This window comes from Oncorhynchus tshawytscha, linkage group LG15 (genome assembly GCF_018296145.1).
Source record: "Oncorhynchus tshawytscha isolate Ot180627B linkage group LG15, Otsh_v2.0, whole genome shotgun sequence".
NCBI lineage: Eukaryota > Metazoa > Chordata > Actinopteri > Salmoniformes > Salmonidae > Oncorhynchus > Oncorhynchus tshawytscha.
Window position 1 is genome coordinate 2,187,639 of NC_056443.1, and position 12,277 is coordinate 2,199,915.

General features: G+C 42.6%; 1 long non-coding RNA gene across 1 annotated transcript; it reads left to right on the forward strand.

The window, feature by feature from the left end:
- Nucleotides 1-783: 783 nt before the first annotated feature.
- Nucleotides 784-9,136, forward strand: LOC121839370. The gene is made up of 3 exons (XR_006078900.1): nucleotides 784-823; nucleotides 1,855-1,957; nucleotides 8,718-9,136. It is a non-coding gene; the product is annotated as an uncharacterized LOC121839370 (long non-coding RNA).
- The last annotated feature ends 3,141 nt before the right edge of the window (nucleotides 9,137-12,277 follow it).

A 12,277-nucleotide genomic window follows, 5' to 3' on the forward strand; every position in this document is an offset into this window, starting at 1 on the left:
GAAAGTAAGACTTGCCTAGTTAAATAAAGGTGTAAAAGCAATAATAATCGGCCCTAATTAATCGGCCATTCCGATTAATCGGTCGACCTCTAGTAGGTAACAACATCTCCACCCCGCTGATCCTCAACACTGGGACCCCACAAGGGTGCGTTCTGAGCCCTCTCCTGTACTCCCTGTTCACCCACGACTGCGTGGCCATGCACGCCTCCAACTCAATCATTAAGTTTGCAGACGACAGTACAGTGTTAGGCTTGATTACCAACAACGACAAGACGGCCTACAGGGAGGAGGTGAGGGCCCTCTGACTGTGGTGTCAGGAAAATAACCTCACACCCAATGTCAACAAAACAAAGGAGATGATCGTGGACTTCAGGAAACCGCAGGGTGAGTACCCCCCCTATCCACATTGACAGGACAGTAGTGGAGAAGGTAGTAAGTTTTAAGTTCCTCGGCGTACACATCACGGACAAACTGAATTGGTCCACCCACAGAGACAGTGTGGTGAAGGCGCAGCAGCGCCTCTTCAACCTCAGGAGGCTGAAGAAATTCGGCTTGTCACCAAAAGCACTCACAAACTTTTACAGATGCACAATCGAGAGCATCCTGTCGGGCTGTATCACTGCCTAGTACGGCAACTGCTCCGCCCACAACCGTAAGGCTCTCCAGAGGGTAGTGAGGTCTGCACAACACATCGCCGGGGACAAACTACCTGCCCTCCAGGACACCTACACCACCCGATGTCACAGGAAGGCCATAAAGATCATCAAGGACAACAACCACCCGAGCCACTGCCTGTTCACCCCGCTATCATCCAGAAGGCGAGGTCAGTACAGGTGCACCAAAGCAGGAACCGAGAGACTGAAAAACAGCTTCTATCTCAAGCCCATCAGACTGTTAATTAAACATCCACCACTAACATTGAGTGGCTGCTGCCAACATACTGACTCATCTCCAGCCACTTTAATATTGGAAAAATGTATGTAAAAAATGTATCACTAGCCACTTTAAACAATGCCACTTAATATAATGTTTACATACCCTACATTACTCATCTCATATGTATATACTGTACTCGATACCATCTACTGCATCTTGCCTATGCCGTTCTGTACCATCACTCATTCATATACAGTGCCTTGCGAAAGTATTCGGCCCCCTTTGCGACCTTTTGCCACATTTCAGGCTTCAAACATAAAGATATAAAACTATTTTTTTGTGAAGAACAAAAACAAGTGGGACACAATCATGAAGTGGAACGACATTTATTGGATATTTCAAACTTTTTTAACAAATCAAAAACTGAAAAATTGGGCGTGCAAAATGATTCACTGTATCTTTATGTACATATTATTCATCCCATTACACTTGTGTGTGTAAGGTAGTTGTTGTGAAATTGTTAGGTTAGATTACTCGTTGGTTATTACTGCATTGTCGGAACTAGAAGCACAAGCATTTCGCCACACTCACATTAACATCTGCTAACCATGTGTATGTGACAAATGAAATTTGATTTGATTTTGACTATGGAATTTTAATCATAAAGGCTTCGTTGGAAATGTTTTACAGTATAGGCATTTGAGACAATTGGCCACTATCATGCATATTCCCATAGCTTAAATGTATACAACGGTAAGTCATATATATATATATACCGTCACAAAATACATAAAGGTTATACACTACAGATGGTTTATAAAGAGTTGCAGAAACATCAACACACACTATTGTTTTCAAAGATTCCCTCAGAAGATAGTTTTGTCTTTGGAGTGTAGTTCCCTTGTCCTTTCCTTTGAGTATTTTTGTGAAATGTACTTTCCAGTGAATATATTTTTATATACACAAGTTGTGTTTCAGATTATAGCCACGTCAACATGAGTAGTACAGGGATGTCAGGTGTTTGTGCCTCGCATGTCAAGGACAACCAACAGACTGAAGTACACCCATTCTCTGTCACAAGGTATGACACAAGTCTTTTGTTCATCAGTCACGAGGTAATGTCTGTGTGTCGGGTTCACCGTCACTGATAAGCATTAGAATAGATGTTACACATAAACTGGGTGGTTTGAGCCTTGAATGCTGATTGGCTGACACGGGTGTCATAAAACATGTATTTTTACTGCTCTAATTACATTGGTAACCAGTTTGTAATAGCAATAAGGCACCTCGGGGGTTTGTGGTATATGGCCAATATAACACGGCTAAGGTCTGTGTCCAGGCACTCCGCGTAGCGTCATGCATAAGAACAGCCCGTTGCCGTGGTATATTGTCCATATACCACACTCCCTCGACCTTACTGCTTAATTATAATACGTGGAACACAACACACAACACAATTACAAGAGGAAGATAATCAAAATGCACAGTGAGTATTGGAGGGTAGAGGATAAATGGTGATCGTGAGATCACATTAGCGAATGTATTGATCCATTGGGCTGTACACAAGACATAAATTAGGAGGCGGGTGTTGAAACAGCCTATAATGGGAATAGATGTCTATTAAAAATGATTAGGGGAACAAGACATTTTGAAGACAGTTCCCCCACCTACACAATACCTATTTAATTCCTGGCTATATAGTTACTTTTTGTATGATTAACTTCCATAGGTCTGAATTACTTGACCATGAAATGATCCTTACGTTGATTTATTTCAATGCCATTGATTATAATTAGCAATCATATTCAATATAAAATCAATGTCAATTGCCATTCTTATTGCAGTTTGATGAACAACAATGCACCTTGTAAGGAATTGCGATAGTTGTACAAAAGGAATGACCGAGGTAATGATGATTTTTTTCAGGCTGTCCAGTACTGCTTCATGCTTATGTGACAGCCCAACCAATGCACTATATCTGTGTCATGCCAATGCTTTGGGACCATTACAGAATTGGTGTGTAGTTGAATTGGTGTATGCGCTAAATATAACAAAGTATTATTGTCACAGGAACTTGCAAACCGAGATCAGAAAAGGATGATACATTCCCATTAAAATACACCAAATGGAGGTATAGACATGTATCTGGTCTTTTCAAAAGCTTAACCTGACTTTATCACAAAATGTTGGGATTGTATCATCATAAAATGAACATGTATCACAAAATATAACTGCACAAACACTTAAAAAAGCAATACAAATGTATACATGGAACTAGACCTAGGGTGTGTCTGCTGTAGCAATTTTGACATTAGACATATTCCATAATGGTCAACTGACTGTCAAATATATATATATACAAGACAAAAATCACAAAACGGAAAATGGTATAGTCAATACACTCTTAGAAAAAAAGGTGCTAGAACCTAAAAGGTTTCTTTGTCTGTCCCCATAGGAGAACACTTAGAAGAACCCGTTCTGGTTCCATGTAGAACCCTGTTCCACAGAGGGTTCTACATTGAACCCACAAGGGTTCTATCTGGAACCAAAAAGGATTTTCCTATGGGGACACCCGAAGAACCCTTTGGAACCCTTTTTTCTAAGAGTGTATGGTCTGATCATAACAATCATACTGTTCAAATATAACAGTAAATATTACATTCCTCTGTGCCGGATTATTTACAAGAAACAACTAAATGAGTTATTATGACTGCCAAAATAGCACATAATAAAATAACACTTTGTTTCACTGCAAATCTTGTTAAACAGTCATTTCACACATGTATATGTACAGTGATCACATTTGTTCATGAACAGCAGGCAGTATATTTACAGTCAGTCAATGGTCTGTCTTATACAGTAAATACCTCAGGATTGTTGGTCGGAGAAAGAGATGGTGAGTGGATATGAAAAGGAGCAGGTATGTCACAGCTCGTTCTTGGATTAAAGTAGTGACAGAGTAAAAATAAATGTCCTCCATTTTCCTCTTCTACACAAAATCCCAAATGTGAAGTTCGAGGCCTTGTACAGGCCAAATGGTATAACTCTGCGATTGGTTGATCCCTAGTCAAGGTCCAGTATTGCCCACTCTCTTTATTAGTGTGCGACTGGTCGGTGTAGTCTTGGTTGCAGGCGATTAGCTAGTAGACAGGCCAGGGCAATGCCACCTATCTGGGTGAAGGCTAGCCCCAGCACGGTAGCAGCAATGTGGAAGACGTTATCATTGACGAAACTGAACACCTTCCGGAAACATCCGTGGGGATGGATCCCAGCAGCCGCCACCCCTTCACTGCCCACGGCTGGCAAGGGTCGGTTTCTGCAGCCCATGCGTTGCATACAGCAGCTGTCGGGTAGCGACACAGAGGAGCCGTTGCCCATGGGCGAGAAGGCTGCGTCCTGATTGGCCCAGTCGGAGGTCAGCCAATCACGCCAGCCCTCGGCCCCACAGCACTCTAGTGCCCTCTGCAGGCTATCCAGAGCGTTGGAGCGGCCCTCATCTTCGCCATAGCCCGCCACTGCCTGCTGCAGTCCGCTACGGAACCCTCCGGCGATGTCCTCGCGGTAAAACAGGCCCGAGAGGCCGGCGGCCAGCCCTGCCATCAGTGCCGCCAACTGGATGAAGCCGTATGCCCGCAGCACGAAGGGTAGGTTGGCGGCCACTCCCAGACAGCCCAGGAAGCCCCAGGCTGTGATGGTGGCCCCCGTGGCCAGAAGGATGAGCGGGGCATTGGGGTAGCGGTTGGCCGACAGCAGCATGTAGTCGGCCAGTGATACCTGGGCCCACACGCCCAGGGTGAAGATGGCCAGACCGGCCGCCCAGAAGAGGCAGCTGAAGGCCAGCAGGGTCAGGCGCAGCAGGGGCATGATGCCCACTGGCCGGCAGCAGGGCAGGGGTCCACCCATGTGAGGAGCAGGGGGCGCCATGGAGGCCTCGGAGCACAGGGACAATGAGAGGCGCTGTTGCTGCAGCTGTTCCTGGTGCTCCTGGTGTTGCTGCTCCTGGAAGGGCGAGAGCATGTACCCGGGGAGTGCCGAGTGCCGCCGAAGCCCAGTAGAAGGGTTGATGAGGCTCAGCCCTCTGGGAGAGGAGAGCCTCTGCGCCGCTAGCTGCTCACGTTCCCAGTTCACCGCTCGCCTGGGGCTCAGCCGAGCGGGCAAGGAGTCGTAGGGCAGTGCACAGCTCATGATGCCGGTTCAGGCTTTATCTACGTCCCTTTCTTGCTCACTCTCTCTTTCTCTCTTTTTCTTTCTCTCCTCCCGTTCTCCCTTGTTTCTCCCTATGAGGCAACCCCTCCCCCTGTTCTTTACGACTGGCTGTTAACCCACCTTCCCCACACACCCCCCTCCGTAGCCCCACTTCACAGTAAATCTTGTTGACGGAGGCGTCGTGTCGTGGTGTTATCTGCATCCGCAGCCCCCCTCTTTCTGTCTCATTTATCTGTTTATTTCGGGCATTGCTTCCACCTGCGTGGTCACCAGAGTTCCATGTCACTATGGTGAGTGCCGCATCCTCTCGCTCTATGGTCAGGGGCAGAGGTGTTTATGATGGCTTGGACTCAGAAACCACCCAGGCACCCCCTCTCTCGGTGTGGAGGAGTCACTTATCAGGATTTTAGTACCCACTCTGGTCGATTTGTAGCATCAACAAGCCGGCAAGAAAGTTCCCTATTCTGGTATGTCCTGTATTTTGTGAATATCATCCCAATAAGGACACATGCACTCACATGTATTATAATCTGCTGAGATAAGGCAAGTGAGATAAGGCAAGTGGTCAACAAGCATTTTATGAACAAATATCAGTTTTTTATCACCTGTATGCACTACTGTACTTTATGGCACTTGGAATGGGATTGGATGGCAGTATAAACTAACACAACAGGAAATGTACTAGATGTGTGTTCTGAATCTGATAAACTGTATTAGACGAAACACATCTGGTTACACATCCTTACATAGGCTATATAATTGTTTTGTTGACTATCAATCCCATAATATCCTGCAAAGTCCATGCAAATAGAGGTCCCGTATGGCTCAGTTGGTAGAGAATGGTGCTTGCAACACCAGGGTTGTGTGTTTTGAATCCAAGTATAAAAAATGTAAAAAGTTGAAGATGTGTGCTCTGGATAAGAGTGTCTGTTAAATTACTCAAATGTAAAAATGTTCCAGCAGAAATTCAGCAGCGAATGATATGGCGTCGAAGGAGAGGCATGTCTCCTAGCCTTCCCATAGACATTAGTGATCATTACCAAAGTTAGCTTTTGAATGTAAATTGAGCCAATTGCTGTAATTCTTCCAAAAAAACGTACAAAGTGAGAAACTGTCGCAATGCAGTGGAGGCTGCTTATAAGGGAGGATGGCTCATAATAATGGCTGGAATGGTATCATGTTTTTGATACCATTCCATTAACTCCATTTCAGCTATCCGTTATGAGCCGTTCTCCCCTCAGCAGACTCCACTGTCATCATGAGACCAAAATAAACTTGACAACGTATTTGGTTAGCTAGCATGCTATAGCTTCAGTTAGTTTGTCATGCTAGCTTCTATTTTTGGTAACATCTGAGTAATTTACAAAGAAATTACAACAACAGTCCTTTTTGGATCCCCTCTACCCTTGCGATACTCTTCAGACATTTTGTGAACAATGTTTTAATTGGATTTAGACCGGAGTTGATTTTAATAGTCAATGGGAAACCAAACACAGCTAAAGAGTTTGTTGGGGGTAATGGGCTTAATGGCCTGACCGCCATTAACAACATGGAACCATTAACCAAGGTGAAGGTCCCCACAACTATATCATGGTATGTCCTCCATCTTGAGCTTCCTGGACACATTCATATACTTTCCCCTCTGATAGTTTGCTGCAAATGGCACTGACACCAAAGTTTTATACATATTTTCCAGAAATAGCATTGGTTTACTGTGTTTAGTCATGGAAGAGGTGAAACAGGCTACGGTATCTGCACCAAATAGATTCTGAACGCTAAATATAGTCTCCCAATTCATGGACCGACGATATCTCCTTCTCTCAGGTGCTGTTAAATGGTAACCCGTTGTCCCCGGGCTGGACTGAGTGCATCCCTCTCAAACATTGGTCATTCCCATCCTCCATCTGTGACACACACATACACACAAATTCATTAAAGCCCCTTCCGCTAATTAAACACATTTGCGCAATGAAGGCGTCGTTTGAAAAGGACAACCATCCATCAGGGGGCAGGGGAGAGGGGCATACCTTGGAGGGCCATTTAACTAGTGTGTTCCACCAGTGAGGTGGGGGCGAGGAAGGCTCTGTGCAAACCAAGCCTGGAATATTGTCCATATGTATGGTAACATCGATGCCATGAGATTCCTCCTATTCCATCGTCTTGACACCTCACACCATTGTGCCAGTTAGTGTTTCTCACGTTTAACTTGTGTCTGAATAGACAGCCCAGGCTTATGATAAATATGGTTCAAAAAAGGGACAAAAAAATAGGACAAAGGCCACAGAAAACCACAGTAGAGGGCAGCATTTGCAAATGAATCAAAATTCCAGCAGAAGTATTCACCTCTTGTTAACCTAGGGAAAAGAGTTTAGATCGATAAACTTTGATTCCTGGCTATTTTTAGCAGTGCTGAGTATCATTTCTATAATAGTCACCACAATGTGACTGAAATTGATTGACGATTTAATCATCCATTCATTTCATTGAGTCATCTCCACCCTTTCTCTCCACATCTGGCCCAGTCCAGGGTATTTCAGGCAGTGAAACTGTTCATCTGCTAGACTGGTAATTGTGAGAGTAAAACTGAGATTTACATAGACAGGGCTGGGTGGTTCTGTTTGTCCCAGAATAGAGCAGCACTGTCACCAGATCACTCTGTCCTCAGGGGTTTGCTAAGTACGGGTGTGATCACATTGGTGAGTGTCCAAGATATTGAGGAAATGTTCAATAGCATTCTTAATTTGAGACAATTTGCTACAGCAGGAAAATAATCCAACAGTAACAGGAAATGTGAATTATAATGTGGATTATAATTAATGTACATTTTTGTTGGTAGTGATGTGTTTATCATCAGGGAAAATCAAGTCTGAAATTTCAAGGTGGAAATTACAAACTTCAGAAGCCATGTTAAACCTCAAATACACTAAATGTTTTACATTTCCTGCATTGCAGGACAGTTCTCCTGCAATAGGGTGATCAAATTAAGGTCCTACATTTGTAGATTACAGCCTTTATAAATCAAGCAGGTTAAAAACTTTTCCAAGAAAGATGAATCAGGAGTACCATCTACTACATGTGGCTAGACCTCTCATGTTAATCTGTTAACATTGTAGTGTCTAGACCTCTCCTGTTAATCTGTTAACATTGTAGTATCTAGACCTCTCATGTTAATCTGTTAACATTGTAGTATCTAGACCTCTCCTGTTAATCTGTTAACATTGTAGTATCTAGACCTCTCCTGTTAATCTGTTAACATTGTAGTATCTTGTGTTAGTATGAACTAGTGGTTGATGACGATTTGGTTTCAAGTGAGAACATATATAACTAAGCAATGACATTATTTAGGTCTGAAGGTTTTCAATCTGTCAACAAGGCTTTATGAATATATTTCTATATCATTCAACAACATTTAAGATTAAAGTCTACTTTGGTTTATTGAAAGAGACAACAAAAATATTTGTTCTTAAGGTAAATCTTTATTTTAATTTATTCATCAAAGCATCAAAGCAAACATTCCTACAGTATCTAATAGTAATAAAGCAGAACACATCAAATCTAACACTGATACAACCTCAGTCTACAGAGATTATTGACACATGAACTCAAGCAAAGCCCCCTGTCTGTTTACATGTCAGTGATCAATAAGACAGAGAACATCTGATCTCAGAACAGAGTCAAAGCAGAGGATCCAGCAGCCTCTCTCTGCAGGGGTGTGTGACTGAGGGTTCCTACCCAGAACAGTCAGTCAGCCTTCCTCATGGTCTTGGTGACTGGAGTCTGCGATTTATGGGACTGGCCTCCTGCTTCTTGCTGGTCCCATCCACTTTCCAGCTCATGATCCTGTCTGAGGGGAAGCCCTTGTTGCATTCGGAAAGTATTCAGACCCATTGACTATTTCCACATTTTGTTACATTACAACCTTATTCTCAAATTGATTAAAAAAAAATCTCACACCTGTCAGTTTTTGGCTTGCCTCACTAACGATGCCTTTTGCCTATTCCCTGTCTGTACTTCAGCCTAACGGATTTCCTGTTATCAACCTCTTGCCTGATCTCCCGGACTACATTACTAGCCTTGTCCCTGCCTGTACTGTTGCCTTTTTGGACCCCTGTGTATGACCTTCTGCCTGTCCCTGGACACAGCTACCTGCCTCCTCCTGTTGTCTTTTACAAACAAACACCTGCTGCGCCCTGCATTGAAACCAGCTCTCTGTCTCCCATCGTGTTCATTACACTATTACTGCTGGTTCAAAAACCTCTCTGTGTTGTGATGCTGCAGCTGTTACAGTGAAGATCACTCATACAGAATCATAATCAACACTAATACACTTTAACATCTTCCAGGTAGAACAAACACTTCATATAAGCTGTTTCTAGATTATACAAATATGAATTGTATCTTAAATCCAGATATGAGTCATTTTTCCTTCCTCTGTGTATCAGGTTCTCCTAGTCTGGAGGTACAGTCCAGCATCAGATCAGTGTTGCTAGTATTCCTCCATATTGTCCATATGAAAGACAACAGCAGCAGCAGTAGTGATAGTGATCATGTTGTATATTCCTTTATTAAACATGTTGATCTCACATTTAACAGTGGAGGTAAAGTCACAGAGGACAGACAACACTACCAGAGGAATCCTAGCAGCTTTAGTTTAGAGAAGTGTTCACTAACTGATTAGAGGAACTTACATGAGAGACCGAGCATGAGTGAACAGACAGTTCATTATATCTGATCATCATCAGAATAATAATATAATGGTGGTGTGACATAAAAGTTACCATACATTAGTCATCAGATAAAACAGTTGCTGTTTGATGTTATTAAAGGGGCAGCAGGTAGCTAGCGGTTAGAGTGTTGGGCCAGTAACTGAAAGGTCACTAGTTCAAATATCTGGGTCGACAAGGTGAAAAATATGCTGATGTGACCTTGAGCAAGGCACTTAACCCTAATTGCTCCAGGGTCGCCGTTGGCAAAGGCAGACCCTGCCCTTGACCCCACTCTCCGAGGTTGTCTCAGGGGGAGTTGGAATATGCAAAAAAAAAAAATCCAATTCACACTTGGGCATAAAACTGTGTGAAATAAGACAAATTTAATTACCCACCTAATTATTATAAAATAAATCTCAAAATGTATTCTCATGGGAACCTACTTGAAACCTGAAATAGATTTGAAACATTAATTTGCATAATTAATTTGCTCCACTGCTCTAAGAGCATTTATATCCCTGTGAGTTTAACACTTCATGACTGAGAGCTGTTCTTCATGACAACAGAACCCACAACAACCATGACTTTTATCACCATCTTCATCTGGACACTTGTCTTCTACATACAAGGTTACAATTTTCAGAATGTATTGTTGAAAATGAATTAAATCTATAGTGTTTACATGTACAGTATATCAATGTTAATATTTCTATTCAGAACTATTCATTACTATAAATGTTTTACAATATTTTTCAGAATCCAGAGGACAGTACATTGTGACACAGACTCCGGTAGTGAAAGCTGTTCTCCCAGGACAGACAGTCTCTCTGAACTGTAAAACCAGCAGTAATGTTTACAACAATGACTTTTTAGCCTGGTACCAACAGAAACCTGGAGGAGCTCCTAAACTCCTTATTTACCGTGCTACAACACTTCAGTCTGGGACTCCATCTAGATTCAGTGGCAGTGGATCTGGGAGTGACTTCACTCTGACCATCAGCGAAGTCAAGGTTGAAGATGCAGGTGATTACTACTGTCAGAGTTACCACAGTGGTAATGTGTTCACACAGTGATACAGAGCCGTACAAAAACCTCCCTCAGTCAGACTGTACAGTGACTGTACTGATACAGCTGGGACCTACTGCAGGTGCTGAGGGGAGGAGATGATCCAGTACAATGACACGTGACATGTGTAGTAGAGCAGAACAACAATAGAGTCAAACTAGAGCTATGTCTAGAAGACCTTACATCATCATTGATCACTAAATTCTTCTCCTGAACATTAACTACATGTTGACTCTGTTGAGTAACTCAAGGAAAACCATCAACCAATCTGAATATCGATGATGTACAATAATCCAAACCCCTGAAGTTGAACTGTGTTTTGAATAGCTAGAATTTAATCAACATGATTCAAAGAGATACAATAAAGCCCTAAACATTACCCATACATCCTCCCTCACACCACTGTGGTAGTTCCAGAGAGCAGCAGGTGAAGCAGGAGACTGGAGATGTCAGAGCTCTGGAAATCTCCCTTTTAGATCTGAGTCAGTCAGCAGCATCACAGTCCACACACAGACTGCAGTGACTGAGCCTGACCACTGGAGGGAGACAGAAAGCAGCTACTATCTGGTCAAATAACATATTAATAACAATATGCTCCATTTGTAGATAGTCTATAATCAATATATCAGTCCTTATTCAGCACTTATATCAGAGACCATGTCGGTCATTACATAGCTACCAGGTTTCTACATCATATCAGTTTGACTGTCCAGGAAGACTATTTACATATTTAATTGTTTTATTTAACCTTTATTTAACTAGGCAAGTCCGTTATTAAGAACAAATTCTGATTTACAATGACGGTCTACCCCGGCAAAAACGCTGACGACTCTGGGTCAATTGTGAGCCCCCATATATAGGACACTTTGCATTAGCAGCACATGCTGCAGTGCTCTGGGAGTGTTTATAGCCTTGTGAGTTTAACACTTCATGACTGAGAGCTGTCCTTCAGGACAACAGAACCTACAACAACCATGACTTTTATCACAGTCTTCATATGTATATTTTCCCTGTGTCTCCAAGGTAATATATTTGAGAGAAAATGACGCAAACCATTGAAATATTAGGCTATATAACCTTATTACAGTTTAAGATAATAATCTATATGGACAAATGAATGAACAATTTCATGCTAATTCGACATGCCATCTCAAATCAAATCAAATTTATTTATATAGCCCTTCGTACATCAGCTGATATCTCAAAGTGCTGTACAGAAACCCAGCCTAAAACCCCAAACAGCAAGCAATGCAGGTGTAGAAGCACGGTGGCTAGGAAAAACTCCCTAGAAAGGCCAAAACCTAGGAAGAAACCTAGAGAGGAACCAGGCTATGTGGGGTGGCCAGTCCTCTTCTGGCTGTGCTGAGTGGAGATTATAACAGAACATGGCCAATATGTTCAAATGTACATAAATGACCAGCATG